Source organism: Halichoerus grypus, chromosome 6 (assembly GCF_964656455.1).
Source record: "Halichoerus grypus chromosome 6, mHalGry1.hap1.1, whole genome shotgun sequence".
NCBI classification, from domain to species: domain Eukaryota; kingdom Metazoa; phylum Chordata; class Mammalia; order Carnivora; family Phocidae; genus Halichoerus; species Halichoerus grypus.
Window position 1 is genome coordinate 66,044,729 of NC_135717.1, and position 17,305 is coordinate 66,062,033.

The window sequence follows — 17,305 nt, forward strand, 5'->3', positions numbered from 1 at the left end:
GTTGAATGTGGTTTGCCTGTATTTTGTTAAGGATTTTTACATCTATGTTCATCAATGGTATTGGCCTATAGTTTTCTTTTTTTGTGGTGTCTTTGTCTGATTTTGGTATTAGGGTAATGCTGGCCTTGTACAATGAATTTGGAAACTTTCCTTTTTCTTCTGATTTTTTGGAATAGTTTGAGAATAGGTAGTAACTCTTCTTTAAATGGTTGTCAGAATTCACCTATGAATCCATCTGGTCCTGGACTTTTATTTTTGGGCAGTTTTTGATTACCAATTCAATTTCATTACTAGTAATTGGTCTTCAGATTTTCTGTCTCTTCCTGATCCAGTTTTGGAAGATTGCCTATTTCTAGGATTTTATTCATTTCTTCTAGGTTGTCCAGTTTGCTGACATATAATTTTTCATAGTATTCTCTTATTTTCTGTTGTATTTCTGTGGTGTAAGTTGATTCTTCTCTTTTCTTTCTGAATTTATTTATTTGAGTTTTTTTCTTTTTTTCCTTGATGAGTTTGGCTAAGGGTTATCAATTGTGTCTATCTTAATAGGGAGATACATAGCAACACAGGCCTACCTCAAGAAACAAGAGAAAGTTCAAATAAGCAATCTACCTAAATGAACCAGAAAAAGACCAAAGCCCAAGGTTAATAGAAGGAAGAAAAGCTAATAAAGATCAGAACACAAAAAAATAAAAAGACTTTTAATAAAGTAAAAGATCAATGAATGAAACCAAGAGCTGGTTCTTTAAAAAGATAAACAAAAGATCCAGGCTCCTTGAATGCTGGATTGGAAACCAGAAGTCTAACTATTTATTTTGAAAGTCTGTATTCCTTGATTAAATATTTTGTCTCTCAGGCCTCTGTTCCTGTTGCTTGTGGTCAGCTGGTGGATTTGAGAAAGATTTCCTTAAATGCCTTGAGCCACAAAAAAAATAAAGAAAGAAAGAAAGAAAGAAGAAAAGGAGAAAAAAATTTTTTCCTGTTCCTTTAAGATTGGCTCTGTGTTGGGGCACTCCTTCAAAGCTTAGCCAGGCTGTTTGCAAATCTTGAGTTAGCCTTCATTTTCTGCTTGCCCTGAGATAAAGATAAGCCAAAGGTGAAAGAGGAATGCCCTCTACTTAGCTGGGTTTTTTGTTCTTTTGTTTTTGTTTTGCTTTGTTTGTTTTTTGCCTTGAGAGAGTTTTGAGCTAGATGAAACAAAGGCAAAAGCTGCCAGTCCTTCAGAACTTCTCTTGGCTTCAGTGACACAATATGCCTATCTGGAATTTTGGTTACAGGTTATTATTTCACTTTAAAAAATATTATGCCATCTTCTCATTAGGAAGTCTTTTATGACAGTGGCATTGAGTGCCAGCCCCAAAGCCACAATTTTGTTTAAGAGTGGGGTATTTACTCAGATGGCTAACAGACACATGAAAAAATGCTCAACATCACTTATCATCAGGGAAATACAAATTAAAACTACAATGAATATCACCTCACACCTGTCAGAATGGCTAAAATTAACAACACAGGAAACAACAGATGTTGGTGAGGATGTGGAGAAAGGAGAACCCTCTTACACTGTTGGTGGGAATGCAGACTGGTGCAGCCTCTCTGCAAAACAGTATGGAAGTTCATCAGAAAGTTAAAAATAAAACTACCCTACGATCTAACAATTCCACTACTTGGTATTTATTGAAAGAATAAAAAAATATTAATCCAGGGCGCCTGGGTGGCTCAGTTGGTTGAGCGACTGCCTTCGGCTCAGGTCATGATCCTGGAGTCCTGGGATCGAGTCCCACATCGGGCTCCCTGCTCAGCAGGGAGTCTGCTTCTCCCTCTGACCCTCCCCCCTCTCATGTGCTCTCTCTCTCTCTCTCATTCTCTCTCTCAAATAAATAAATAAAATCTTTAAAAAAAAATATTAATCCAAAGAGGGGGAGATATGTACCCTGATGTTTATGTTACAGCAGCATTATCAACAATAGCCAAATTATGGAAAGAGCCCAAATGTCCATTTACTGATGAATGCATAAAGAAGTCGTGGTATATATACACAATGGGATGTTACTCCGTCATAAAGAATAATGAAATCTTGTCATTTGCAACAACGTGGATGGAGCTAGAGTGTATTATGCTAAGTGAAATAAGTGAGTCAGAGAAAGACAAATATCATATGATTTTACTCATATGTGGAATTTAAGAAATGAAACAGATCAACATGGGGAAAAAAGAGGTAAACCTTAAAACAGATTCTTAACTGTAGAGAACAAACTGAGGGTTACTGGAGGGGCGGTGGGCGGGGGATGGGTTAAATGGGTGATGGGTATTAAGGAGGGCACTTGTGATGAGCACTGGGTGTTATATGTTCGTGATGAATCACTGAATTCTACTCATGAAACTAATATCACCCTATATGCTAACTAATTGGAATTTAAATAAAAAGTTGAAACAATAAGAGGAGGGTATTTATTGGTTACCTTGCCTATAGTTTTTTCATGTGTTCACTATTCTAAGAAAAAATTTTGTTTTTGTTTGCTAGGTTAGAATGTGTGGTGAAAACATTTCTGAGCCTTTGAATTTCTGAAAATAGTTTTATCTTGGCTTCACACTTACATGATAATATCTTTAAAATTAGAGTTGGAAGTTTAATATTTTCCTGGGGAACTTTATATATATTCTTCCATATTTTCACAGAATTTTCTCTTTCTATTTAGTGTTTGCCTAAAATCGATTTTCTCACTTCTGGTCTGTTTCCACTTTTATCAGTAATGTTCTAGATTTAGCATTACTAGTGCTCACTTCAGCAGCACGTATACTAGATTTAACATTACTAGAACTGATGTCTCAGTAGTTGAGGAAGCCTTTGTTCTCCAGGCTTTTAGTAGTTTAAATAGTTGTTGAACTCTGGCTCTAATGAGTGGATGAATTGATATATGATGGTTTCCCATCATCTTCTGAGATAGGAAAAGAGGTTTTGAGAACCGTGGAATCTCTTTTGATAGTGGGAAGAATGAGTTTATTACAAGGTAGTATGCCTCAGTGAACATTAGTTTCTAAATCCTTATGTAGCTGAAAATATTTTCCTTCAGACTTGGATATTTATTTACTTTGGTATGTTTTCTTGATGATCTCAGCCCTTTTTGCTTAGATTTCTGATTTCTTATTACTTAGCACAGTGATTCTCAAACTTTAGCGTGCAGTGGAATCAATTGGAGGGCTAGTTAAAACACAAATTGCTGGCCCTACTCCCAGAGTTTTTGATTCCGTTGACTGGGGTAGGGCCTAGGAATTTACATTGCCAATGAATATCTTTGTTTAGGTGATGCTGATGCTTTTGATTGTGGGACCACAATTTTTGAACTATTGATTTAGAGTTAGTGTGACAGAAGAGGAATTTTAGACTAGCCTGATTTTTTAGTTAAGTAGCTTTTTTTTACTGCCTGAATGAATGTAGTAATATTTTTCTTTACCAAAGTGATTAAAAACTCTTATCTGGATATGATAGAATGGGCTTTTATTTTGTGTGGCAAACATAATCATTTTAACATTACATTTTCTAAGTGTTAAATACTGGTATTTTGGATTGTATGATTCATTTTGGATATTCAATTTCTGTCACAGTCTCCCGAACCAGTTCTTTGCATTTTCAATCAAAAATATCAAGTAGTAGTATAATATTTTATATCTTGATTTTTAGGCCCGTTATCAGAGCAAAGTCCTATTGAAGAGATAATGTTCTTATGATAATGCTTTTCATTACTATATTCTCTGCTCTAAGAAAAAAAATCTCTTCCAAGAGGAATCTTAATTTTTTTCCTTATCTATATTAAGAAAATATATGAAATCATATATGTGAATTATTTTGGGGTATCCTAATATAGATCTATAAAGATGGAAATTTTTCTAGAATTGTCTATGCAAGATATACTAAAAACTATATCTGTAATTATAAACGTATTATGATTTTGGATTATAGAGTTATAGTTGTAGTAATTTGTGCATTTTTCTGATTGAGAATTATAGAGACTTATTTTATTACATCATACACTGTGAAGAATTTTTATTTTTAAATGTTTTAATTAAAACTTTATTTTCCAGATTTTGGAATCTCTTTTTAAGGTATGTTCAATATATTGCAGTTTAAACCTACTAACATTTAATACAGAAATACATATTAATGAAGAAGAGGTTTCTAAGTTTTGAGGAAGTAAAAAGAATTCCCAGGGCGCCTGGGTGGCTCAGTCATTAAGCGTCTGCCTTCGGCTCAGGTCGTGATCCCAGGGTCCTGGGATCGAGTCCCGCATCGGGCTCCCTGCTCGGCAGGAAACCTGCTTCTCCCTCTCCCACTCCCCCTGCTTGTGTTCCTGCTCTCGCTATCTCTCACTCTGTCAAATAAATAAATAAAATCTTTAAAAAAAAAAAAAAAAAGAATTCCCAAACTTGCTACTATACATATTTAAAAATGTTATGTTTGAGTTGTATGTTGCATTAGGCCCATTCTGAACCCTAGGATAATGATGTTTGGTTCAGGGCTGACATTTGATAGATGAAGAGACAACACACACACACACACACACACACACACACACACACACACACACAAATGCACTCATGTGTACCTATATGTTTGAATAACTTGCCAATAAGTATTCCTTTTTTTTTTTTAAGTGGTTTCAGCGACAGGTCAATCAGATGGAAGAGGTAATATAACATTTCTTAATAGTGAATTAAATTGATATTAAAATTTTGAATAATCGTTGTTTATAATCTTTTCATTTAGATAGAGAAGGAATAAATGGGTAGAACAAAATGTTTCTCAGTGATTACACACTACATTCCTGCATGTATCTGGAATTCTCTGAGTTTGACACATTGTTTCTCCTAAAATTAAATTATCATTCTTTCCTAATTTACATAGAAGAGTAAGTGACAAGACAAAACTTATCAACTTAAACATTTCTCCTGTATTTAAAAAAGCATGTATAGGGGTGCCTGGGTGGCTCAGTCATTAAGCGTCTGCCTTCAGCTCAGGTCATGATCCCAGGTCCTGGGATCGAGCCCCGCATTGGGCTCCCTGCTCCACGGGAAGCCTGCTTCTCCCTGTCCCACTCCTCCTGCTTGTGTTCCCTCTCTCGCTGTGTCTCTCTCTGTCAAATAAAGAAATAAAATCTTTTTAAAAAATTAAAAAAAATAAAAAAGCATGTATAATATGATAATCTATTTACTTATAAAATTATATATTGGTTTTCTTTAAACTTAATGTTATTTTAATGATTTCTTTTTTGTACTTTAGATTTTCAGATGTTTTATGACCATTTTGAAAGCTAGTGGTCTCTAACCTTAAGGGTTTTTAATTCTATTTTGGGAAAGGCTTTATGCTGTTAATATAGCAGAATGATTTCTAGGGTAGCCTCAGTGATTTATAGAATGATTCTTGTTCTCCCTTGGTTATACTTATGGTTTAGTCCAATTAAACACTCTTGAATCCCAGGTACTTTAAATTAAATAGGTTCATTTATTTGGGATATAAAATTAAAAAGTAAAGATAGAAATTGTAACTATCTCCTAGTACCCTCTTATTATTTTACCTTTGGCTCCAGAGTAGACTTTTATGGACTGTATACTATTTGCTTTAGGATAGATATGGTTGACATTGGAAGAGTGTTAAGTAGTTCTTCTTTGACTATGGTAGATTGATCATTATCTTTCCACAGATGGAGAACTGAGGTGAAGTCCACTGTTCTCCCCTCTTGTAAAATGCATACTTTGCAACTTGAACAGTCTAGCTTGCCTTCTGCCTTCTTCCTTTCATCTACCAACTTCTTTTTATTCTATTTTATTCATGGATTTGTCTCACTTTCCTCTTTTTATTCCTAGTCCTGTCAGTGTGAAGACCCACCCCAAATCCTAGCTTCTCAGTTCCTTGACTCATCTCCCCAGAACTAGTGTCTTTCTTTACCTTTGACCCTCACTTCCTGTCATAGTCTAGACCTTATCATTAACCAAATTGCTTTATTTTAAAAATCACTAATTCAGGCAACTTATTCTTGAACTACAAATTCCTATCTTATCAGTTATTATTTAAATACTATTCTGGCCACTCTTTGACTTTATCAAGACCACTAGTGCATTCATTTCTTAACCTTCCTGTAGGTTTTTTACTCATTTTTCTTTTAAGCTTGGAGAATATGTACTTAATAACAGTGAATTTCTTAACTTCCTACTCTTCTTTACCTCTTGCTTTTTTCATTGCACTCGTTTAACAAAATTTAACCTTGAATAAATGCAATTATTTACTCTTTGGGCCTTTAGCTTAGCTTGTGAAACACTGATGAAGTGACACAGTTATTCAGACATAATTATTCCAAATACTGCCTGGCAATTCCTTTGTATTTCCAAAATGAATTTCAATCCTTTTCATCTATCATCTCAAACGCACATTCCCTCTGTCCCATTTTCATTTTCACTGTCAGCCAGTCACTTAAAATGCTTGAAAATACAAGCCACCAGCTAGAACTCCTTCATTTTCTGCTATCAAATAAAAATTTATTTATATCCATGCTCATTCTACACTCCTTTCCTCTTGTTAAACAGATATCATTCCTCTTCCTACATAAAACTCATTCTTTTACTTGTTCTGGATCTTAAGAAACTTGATTAATCATTCTTGTATATTAAACTTTTCCTAATAAATTGTGTCATTCCTTTCCGGTTTTAAATATGCTCATATCTTTCTAATTTGATGCCACATTCCCTACAGTTACAGGCCTATTTCTCTTTTGCCGTTCATAACCAACTTTTAAAAATTATTTTGTATGCAAATTTACTCACGAGGAAAATAGTTGTTAGATTATTGTTGGAGAATAAAGGCAAAACCCAAGATTTATAAAAGAAAGGAGAGAAGGGGCACCTGGGTGACTCAGTTCATTAAGTGTCTGCCTTCGGCTCAGGTGATGATCTCAGGGTTCTGGGATCCAGCCCTTGTCCGGCTCCCCACTCAGCAGGGAACCTGCTTCTCCCTCTCCCTCTGCCCCCTCCTTGCTCCTGCTCTCTCTCTCTCAAATAAATAAATAAATAAAATCTTTAAAAAAAATTTTTAAAAAGGAGAGAAAAGCCTTGCAGACAGTTTAGGAACAATGAAACTAGTTGAGTTTTTTTTGTTTTTTTTTTGTTTTTTTTTTTTTTATAAAACCTGGCACTTAGTGAGGAGGTTAATCTGGGCCAACTAGGGCTATCAAAACAATTGGAATTGTCTATGGATTTTCTATAAAAATTTAACAGTTCAGCTAAGGGCCATACTTTACTGGTTCAGAACTAAATTTTTTTGATATCAATTTACTACTGTATATACTCTTCTTACTTCCAAAGCATTCTCAGCCTACCCAGACCGGATTCTCTCTCCATAACAAAGAAAACATTCTGTATGGTTCTCTGCAATTTTTATACTGTGAAATTCAATAGGCAATTTTCTTTACCTCAGCCATAGTTGACATTGTTGATCATTTCCTCATTTTTTTTTTTTTTTTTTAAATTTTATTTATTTATTTGACAGAGAGAGACACAGCGAGAGAGGGAACACAAGCACGGGGAGTGGGAGGGGGAGAAGCAGGCTTCCCACGGAGCAGGTAGCCCGATGCGGGGCTCGATCCCAGGACCCTGGGATCATGACCTGAGCCGAAGGCAGACGCTTAACGACTGAGCCACCCAGGCGCCCCCATTTCCTCATTTTTAAAACACTATTTCTTTGGCTTTTGTGAATTACACTTTCCTGGCTATTGTTTTACCTCTTCAGCTGTTTACTTTGTAGAGTCACCTTCCTTTTCTAACCAGTAAATATTGGAGTGCTTTGAGATTTCATTCTGTGCCTTCCTTTTTTTTCTTTACTCTGAACTTCTCCCCCTAGGCAACCTCAACCAGTTTTTCTATTTAAGTATTACCTTTATACTGGTAATTTAGAAATATACACCTCTTGCTCAAAACTGTCCTCTGAACTCCTCTAGACTATTTCACCTCAAACCCAAAGAGTCAAAGCCAAGAATTTTTTACCCCTAAACTTATACCTCCTCCAGTATTCCGTATCTCAGTGAATGGTAGTAGTATTTATCCATTTGGGTAAACCAGAAGTGTGGTGATTTACCTTGACAACTCAATTTCCTAATATTCAGTACATTCCTGAGTCCTTTTGATTTTATAACCTAAATAGCTGTCATATGTGTCTATTTTTCTCTGTATCTACTATTTACATCTTAGTGCCAATTACCATAATTTCTGGTATTCCTGAAATCCTGATTTATGCATTCATGTTCATCAAGAGGAATCTTCAGTGTACAACTAAACTTCTGATCTGGAATTCTAAATTTTTTAGTTTTTAGATCCATAATTAATTCTTTTGAATAATTACTTAATTTGGTGTATCAGATACATTGCCAAAGTGTATTATCTTCTGCCTTTTGATGAGTGTTTCTTAAAATATATTTGATGGATCATGTTTAAATATCACCCAAGATACCTGTTACAAATGCACATTTCAGAACTCCAAGTCAGACTTACTGAATTAAAGTTTTCTTGTGTGTATATAGGTTAGGAATCCACTTTTTAATAGGATTTTTGGAGGATTATTATGTACACTAACATTTGAGAATTGTGGAATAATCTCATATTTATTGCTAACACATTTTATTGTTAGTACATGCTGGTTTATATACTTGTGGTCTTGTTGCATTAACAAGATACATGTGGAAGCCTTCATAATGTATGGTGAGCCATAGCAGAGAAATGTAGGATAAGCATGTAGCCTTTGAGCCTCAGAGTTGTTCTGCTGGAACCTGTGCCCAGTATGTCTCTTTGATGAAATCTTATAGCCTATAATCTCATTGTCTATTCCATATTCCTTTAGTTCTGTGACATCATCTCTTCTCCCAGAAAGGACTTAAGTTTAAATTGAATTCCTAATGGGAAATATAATGTATCACTTAGGGACTGATCAAAAGATAAAAACTACACAGTAATCTGAATAGGAAAAGTTTAATATAAAGAATTATTATAACAGGAGAATAAGTGATAAAGACAACTCTAAAGAATACAGGGATAGAAAGTATAAAGAGCAGCCTCTAATGATAGGATGGAAGCATAGTACTTAAGGAAGGAACAAATCTTAATACCCCTCTCCTTACCCTCTTCCTCACCCAGGGCTAAGGTCTGCACCCGTGAAGAAGGAGCAGCTGTCATCACTGAGTGGCAGAGAAGTTTGCTGGGGTGCCATGCTGGTGGGAACTGGGATTTACTGGGAAGCTGCCCATGATGGCAGTACATTGGGAAGCCGTCCTCTGTGGTGCTGGGAAAAGCCATCTTCCAGGGAGGTACTATACCTCTTGATGCCTACAAGGGTGGTATGCTAAAAAGCTTCCCAGAGGGAGGTTCTGCACTGGTAGATTTTGCTAAGAAGTTCTGGGAGAAGCTGCCCAAGGGAATGAGTCATGCCAGGGACCTTGTGAGGAAGACACCTATGGGGGTGGTGCTGTTGAAACTTTCTGGAGTGTGCTCTACTAGGTATATTATGCAGTGTCCTAGGATTAAGCAGAAAGAGATAACAGAGTTAGGAAGAAAGCTGCTTCTTTCTGTAGTGTCTAGGACCGTCTATCAATAAAGGTTAACATGATACCTGTCAAGAGAGAAATGTTCCACTGTTATAAGCAGGACAATGAAGAATGGATTTTTAGATGAGAGGCAATAAATTGATAACTGGCTACATCACTTTTAGACTCCATTTATGATTTGGCAATATATCTGATATACCAAATTATGTCCTCTTTTTGGGATCACGCCTTTGTCCATAGAGTTTCCATACATCTCCTATTTCCCTTCCACCTGTTCTGCATCCCTCAATTTCAGACTTCTAGTTCATTGCCCAGTATATACTTCCTGCTATTATATCCTAATTCCATTTCAAGTAGGCATTACTAAAATGAAGTCTCTTTTAAATCCCATTGCTAGAATTTCTCTTTGCTAGGTTTTACGTCTATGTCTTGACTACTACTTCTTTTTTTTTTTTTAGCTTCCACTCCTATCATTAGGGTTGGAACTGTATATATACAAAGGTAGATCACTGCTGTTTTGTAAAAAAAAAAAAAAAAAAAATTTTGTCTCAATTGCTACTCTGCTTGTTTATGTCTCCACATATTGGCTGTTTCTGTGTTTCTTTCATTGTGCCTTTTTTTTTTTTTTTTTTTTTGTTAGCGGGGAGGCACTCATCTTGCTCAGCTTTCTTTAAACAGACTTAATACGTAGAATATCAGTTATGGTCTATCATATTATTCTGTGTATCTTACTGATTCTCCTGATTGCTCATTATTCTGTAGCTTGGTCTATTCTAAAAGTCTTGAGACGCCCAAATGGGTCTCAGTTTTTCCCAGACAGACCAAGGAATGCCAGTTTCATAGACTTTTATATATTAACTTCTGGGAGTTACTAGTAGAAGGTATTGCTTTTGAGAGCAAATTACTGTCTTTCCATATTTATCATAGGTAAGACTGATCCTGTTTCAATTATTATTGAACTTGCTTAAAATTCTTATATATTTAGATATTAAACAGAAGATTGAGTTTTGACATGTAAAAGTCAACACTTAGCTATAATTCTGTTGCTAGGTAATTACTCGTAAAATTATATTTATAAAATATCAGTATGTGATTATAGCAATAGATAAGAGTATTATAAAATTATTTAAATATGGTAAATGATGAAATTTCTTTGAGGTATAGGAGCAAAATGGGTATTTCCTAAGTAACTGGCTAATTTTATCATTTTAGATAAGTAAAGATCAAACTTTTTTAGAGGCAGAGTTTCCAGCACCTGACAAAAGAGTCACCTTAAACATTGAGCAAGTAGTAGAGCAGGTGCAAGAACTAGAAGTACTGAAAAATCGCCTTAAACAACAGTCTAAATACTCCTTGAGGACCGCATTGTCTAAAGCCAAGTAAGGAAAATATAAGAGTTAATAGAATTCAAAACAATGAATTGGTATATACTTAGCAATGCATGTAAGATAATGGTTCAGATATTATACTGTACATAGAGTTTCTAAATCAAATCAAATAGTCAGCTTGCTCCTATTTGAAATTTTTATAGTTTGAAATGGCACTGTCCAATCAGTAGTCACTAGTCACGTGTGGCTACTAAAATTAAAATTGAGTTCAATTTAATTAAAAAATCAATTCTGCTGTCACATGAGCCACATTTCAACTGCCTAGTAACCAATGTGGTTGTTGTTAGAAAGTTCTATTGGACATGGCTGGCTTTGAATATCTGGGTTTAAAATCTTCTCTCAGTTTGATTATGTAGCTTCTATAATAAATAGGAAACTAGGATATAATTAAATAATTGTTTATGAACAGCATTTTTAAAAATTTCAAAGGGACAGGGATATGTTCCAAAGAATAATTTCCTATTTTTTAGTTGAGAAAAGCCTTTTTTTTGACAGATGGAAGATTCAAATTGTGACTACAATGATACTCCTATTAACTGTTGACACTCACTTTTGATATTTGAGGTTTAACTGCCTTAAAATTAAATAGATGAATAAATTATCATCACAGAATACCTTTCATGACTTTTATTCCACCTCACAGTTACTTTTTTTTTTTTTTTGTGGTGAGATCACTCCAGATCCACACTCTTAGCAAATTTCAAGTATACAACAGTATTGTTAACTGTAAACACCATGTTGTACATTAGATCTCTGATTTACTCAACTTTTGTTATTTTATTTTTTATTTAGTGATTATATAGTGATTCAACAGAATTGTTGATACATCACCCGGTGTTCATCACAACAGGTGCACGCCTTAATCCCATCACCTCTTTCACCCAACCTCCCATCCTCCTCCCCTCTGGTAACCATCAGTTTGTTCTCTGTAATTAAGAATCTGTTTCTTAATTTGTCTCTCTCTTTTTTTCCACTTTTGCCTGTTTGTTTTGTTTCTTTAATCCACATGTAAGTGAAATCATATGGTATTTGTCTTTCTGCTAAGTGACTTATTTCAATTAGCATTATATTCTCTAGCTCCATCCATGTTATTGCAAATGGCAAGATCTCATTCTTTTTGATGGCTGAGTAATATTCCATTGTGTATATATACCACTTCTTCTTTATCCATTCATCAGTTGATGGATACTTGTGCTGCTTCCGTAATTTGGTTATTGTAAATAATGCTCTATAAACATTGGTGTGTATGCTTTTGAATTTTTTTGATATTTTTTTGGGTAAATATCCAGTAGTGGCATTACCGGATCATAGAATAGTTCTATTTTTAACTTTTTGATGAACCTCCATACTGTCTTCTACCATGGCTGCACCAGTTTGCATTCCCACCTACAGTGCAAGAGTGTTCCTTTTTTTCCACATCCTCACCAACAGCTGTTGTTCCTTGTGTTGTTACATTTAACCATCCTAACACGTGTGATATGATATCTCTCTGTAGTTTTGATTTGTATTTCCCTGATGCTGAGTGATGTTGAGCATGCTTTTATGTGTCTGTTGGCCATCTAGATGCCTTCTTTGGAAAAATGTCTGTTCTTGTCTTCTGCCCCTTTGTAAATTGGATTATTTGGGTTGTTTTTTTTTTTTTTTCTGGTGTTGATTTGTATCAGTTCCTTATATATATTTTGGATACTAGCCCTTTATCAGATATGTCATTTGCAAATATCTTCTCCCATTCCATCTCTTGCCTTTTAGATTTGTTGATTGTTTCCTTTGCTGTGCAGAAGCTTTTTGATGTAGTCCCAATAGTTGTTTTTGTTTCCCTTGCCTCAGCAGAGCTACCTAATAAGAAGTTGCTATGGCCAATGTCAGAGACATTACTGCCTATGTTCTCTTCTAGGATTTTTATGGTTTCAGGTCTCATGTATAGGTCTTTAATCCATTTTGAATTTATTTTGTGTATGCTTTACGAAAGTGGTCCATTTTCAATCATTTGCATGTTGCTCTGCAGTTTTCCCAACACCATTTGTTGAAGAGACTGACTTTTTCCCATTGGATATTCTTCCCTGCTTTGTTGAAGATTAATTGACCATATAACCATGGGTTCATTTCTGAGTTTTCTATTCTTTCCTATTGATCTATATGTCTATTTTTGTGCCAACATCTACTTTTTGATTACTGTAGCTTTGTAATATAACTTGAAGTGTGAATTGTGATACCCCCACCTTTGCTTTTCTTTTTCAAAATTGCTTTGGAAATTCAGGATCATTTCAGGATCATTCCATATAAATTTTAGGATTTTTTGTTCTGGCTCTGTGAAAAATGCTATTAGTATTTTCTTAGGAATTGCATTAAATCTGTAGATTGCTTTGGGTAGTATAGACGTTTTAGCAATATTTGTTGTTCCAGTCTATGGGCATGGGATGTCTTTCCATTTCTTTGTGTTCTCAGTTTCTTCATTAGTGTTTCACAGTTTTCAGAGTATAGGTCTTTCACCTCTTTGGTTAGGCTTATTCTTAGTTACCTTGTTATTTTTGGTGCAATTGTAAATGGGAATGTTTTATTAAGTTCTTTTTCTGCTGCTTCATTATTAGGGTATAGAAGTGCAATAAATTTCTGCATAGTGATTTTGTATGCTGTGAGTTTACTGAATTAATTTATTAGTTCTAGCAGTTTTCTTGGCGGAGTCTTTAGGGTTTTCTATTTAGAGTATCATGTCATCTACAAATAGTGAAAGTTTTACTTCTTTTCCAATTTGATGCCTTTTATTTCTTTTTGTTGTCTGATTGCTGTGGCTAGGTCTTCTAGTACTATGTTGAATAAAACTGGTGAGAATAGACATCCCTGTCTTGTTCCTGACCTTAGAGGGAAAACTCTCAGTTTTTCCCCATTGAGTATGATATTTGCGGTGGGTTTTTCATATATGACCTTTATTATGTTGAGGTATGTTCCCTCTAAACCTACTTTGTTGAGGGCTTTTGTCATGAATGGATGTTGTACTTTGTCAAATGCTTTTTCCTCATCTATTGAAAGGATCATATGGTTTCTTTATCCTTTCTCTTACCGATGTCATGTATCGTGTTGACTGATTTGCAAATATTAAACCACCCATGCAACCCAGGAATAAATCCCACTTGATTGTAGTGAATGATTTTTTTTAAATGTATTGTTGGATTTGGTTTGCTAGTATTTTGTTGAGGATTTTTGCTTCTGTGTTCATCAAAGATATTGGCCTGTAGTTCTCTTTTTTAGTGGTGTCTTTATCTAGTTTTGGTGTTAGGGTAATGCTGGCATCATAGAATGGATTTGGAGGTTTTACTTCCTTTTTTATTTTTTGGAATAGTTTGAGAAGAGTATGTATTAACTCTAAATGTTTGGTAGGATTCACCTATGAAGTTGTCTGGTCCTAGACTTTTGTTCTTTGGGAGTTTTGATTACTGATTCAATCTCCTTGCTGGTAATTAGTCTATTCAAATTTTCTATTTCTTCCTGCTTCAATTTTGGTAGTTTATATGTTTCTAGGAATTTATTCATTTCTTCTAGGTTGCCCAATTTGTTGGCATATAGTTTTTCATAATATTCTCTTATGGTTGTTGGTGTTTCTGTGGTGTTGGTTGTTATTTGTCCTCCTTCATTTGTAATTTTGTTTGGGTCCTTTCTCTTTGTTTTTTGATGGGTCTGGCTAGAGACTCACGAATTTTATTTATTTTTTCAAAGAACCAGCTCCTCTTGGTTTTATTTACCTGTTTTTTGTTTGGTTTTGGTTTTTTAGATTCTCTATCCTTTTTTTTTTTTTTTTTTTCCCAAGAGGCAGTGGGAGGATATTACTGAACTACATGACACCCAACTTTCCCAGGCCCCTTGAGTGTTGGGAGTCCACTTCAGCCATGGGGCCCCAGCAGTGTCCCTTGCTCCTACACTCACTCAGGACTCTAGCCAGTAGGGAGGGCTGGACTGACAGTGTCATGGGTGGGAGAGCAGGGTTCAGGGTGAGACTCAGAGTTGGGCACAGGATCCTGATAGGGTAGGGACCAGATCCATGGTCAAGGCTGGCCACAAGTCTGGATTGGCCTTGTGACGAGGCTTAGGGTCAGAAGGTATGACAGAATCAGGAGTGAGGGTAGATTCAGAGCCAGAAACAGCTTTGGAGTGGGATTAGGGAGGGAGCCCTGCACAGAGTTAGGGTCAGGACCAAGGCCAGAGCTGGGTTCAGGGCTAAGCCCCAGGATAGAGGCAGGAAGAGAGAGCATCAGGACCCAGGAGGGAGACCTGCTCTGGCCTCAACACTGAAGCAGGGTTGAGGCCCTGGACTGTGGTGGCAGCTGCAGCTGCACCCTCATACACCCACTTGTGCGTGGTGAGGCTGGAGGCTTGTCAGAAAGCCTTGCCACGGAGCTGACAGCGGTAGGGGGCACAGCCCGGAATGCATATGCAGGTGCTGCAGCAGGGAGGAGCTCTCCCACCAAACGCCTTGGAGAGTGGGGACAGGCATAGGACTGTTTGCTGGTGTGGATTCGCAAGTGATGCAGCAGGTTGGAGCTCTGGCCGAAGGCCTTGTGGCAGTGGGGACAGCGGTAGGGGCGCTCTGCCGTGTGTCCGTGTGTGTCCGTGTGTGTGTGTGTGTGTGTGTGTGTGTGTGTGTGTATGTGTGTGCGCCCCCGCGCGCGCGCCCCCAAGCACTGGTGTTGCCAAGGTGCTGAGCTCTGGCCAAAGGCCTTGCCGCATTGCAGGCATGGGAATGGCCGCTCGCCGGTGTGCACTCGCAGGTGCTTCAACAGCGCTGAGCCCTGCCTGAGCCCTTGGTGCACACTGGGCACTTGCACGCCTGAAGGCTGCTGTGCATGCGCAGGTGCTGCGCTAGCAGCAAGCCGCGCCGAACGCCTTGACACACACGGGGCAGTGCTGCGGCTTCTTGGGGCTGTGGCCGCCGCACTGCTTCAGCAGTGTGGAGTGCCAACTGAAGGCTTTGCTGCAGATGGTGTTCGGGTCGGGCCACCGGCCGGTGTGGATGCCGCGGTGCTGTGCCAGCGCGGCGCCGTGGCCGGACGACTTACTGCAAGTCAGGCAGCAGTCTGGCTTCTTGCCGCTGTGGGTGTGGCAGTGCTGGCTCAGTCCAGAGCAGCGGCAGAAGGCTCGACCATAATCCGGTCAGGACAAGGGTTGGAGAGGGCTGGCAGGTGCAGGGAGCACCGTGGGGCTAGTGCCAGGACCTTGGGTGTAGCAGTGAGCCTGAATGAGAGGGGGTGAGGTCTGGGGCTTTGGTGGGGCCGAGGTGCACACTGAGTCAAGAACCGGGGGAACAGGGCGCCTGATTGGCTCAATTGGTTAAGCATCTGACCTTGGCTTAGATCATAATTTCAGGGTCCTGGGATCAGCCCCGCTGGGGCTCCCTGCATAGCAGGGGAGTCAGCTCCCCTCTCCCTCTCCCTCAATCCCTCCCCCTGCTCCTGCTTTCTCTGTCTCTCAAATAATTAAAATCTTAAAAAAAAAAAAAAAAAAAAAAAAAAGAACCAGAGGGACAGGGTTAATGATGTCTGGATCAAGGTGGAAACTTGAAGATATGGGGTCCAAATCTTGGAGATCCCAGTCACAGTCCTGAGATGGAGCGAGCTTCATCATCAGGGTCTAGATCCTCAGAGAGAGACTCAAGTTTTGGTATCATTTAGTTCTGCTCTAATTTTTATTATTTCCTTCCTTCTGCTGATTTTGGGTTTTGTTGTTCTTTTTCTAGCTCCTGTAGATGTAAGGTTAGGTTGTTTATTTGAGATTTTGTTGTTGTTGTTGAGGTTGGCCTTTATAAACTTGCCTCTTAGAACTGTTTCCGCAGTATCCCGAAGGTTTTGGACATGGTGCCTGCGAGTTCTTTCGTTCCCGGAGGGGTCTCTCTGTGAACACTGCCTGTCCGGGACATGGTGGGAGATGAGCATATAACCTCCCCACTCTGTGCTCCAGGCACCCTTCAGATCACTGTTTCCATGCTGTATGTTCACAGGCTGTTTACCCTGCCTTTTCTCCAAGAGTAACCCCAGTGCCCTCCAGGGTCTCTCCCAGCCAAACCCATGGATCTTTAAAATTCCAGGCTTCAAGCCCCACTGGTTGCAAGAATTCACGACATTCAGCCCCTCTTGCTTTTCAAGGCAATTGCTATTGGGATTCATCTTCCATGTGAGCTCTAGTCTGTCTCTTGCCCTTCTCTATGGCTGCAGCTCCCTACCCACCACAGGGCCATAATCCGTTTTTCTCCCAAACCATATCTCCTTACTTCCTACCTTCTTCGATGTGGCCTCTGCTCTACATTTAGCTATAGTTTGTTCTACCAGTCTTCTGGTTGATTTCTGGGGG

The 17,305-nt window shown here is 37.9% G+C and overlaps 1 protein-coding gene and 1 pseudogene across 1 annotated transcript in view; one reads left to right on the top strand and one right to left on the bottom strand.

Moving 5' to 3' along the window:
* The window catches only part of LOC144382329 (coiled-coil domain-containing protein 7-like), an 87,242-nt gene that overhangs the window by 41,175 nt on the left and 28,762 nt on the right, over positions 1-17,305 (top strand). The gene's annotated exons all lie outside the window — the stretch shown is intronic.
* Positions 14,845-16,422, bottom strand: LOC144382030 (uncharacterized; annotated as a pseudogene).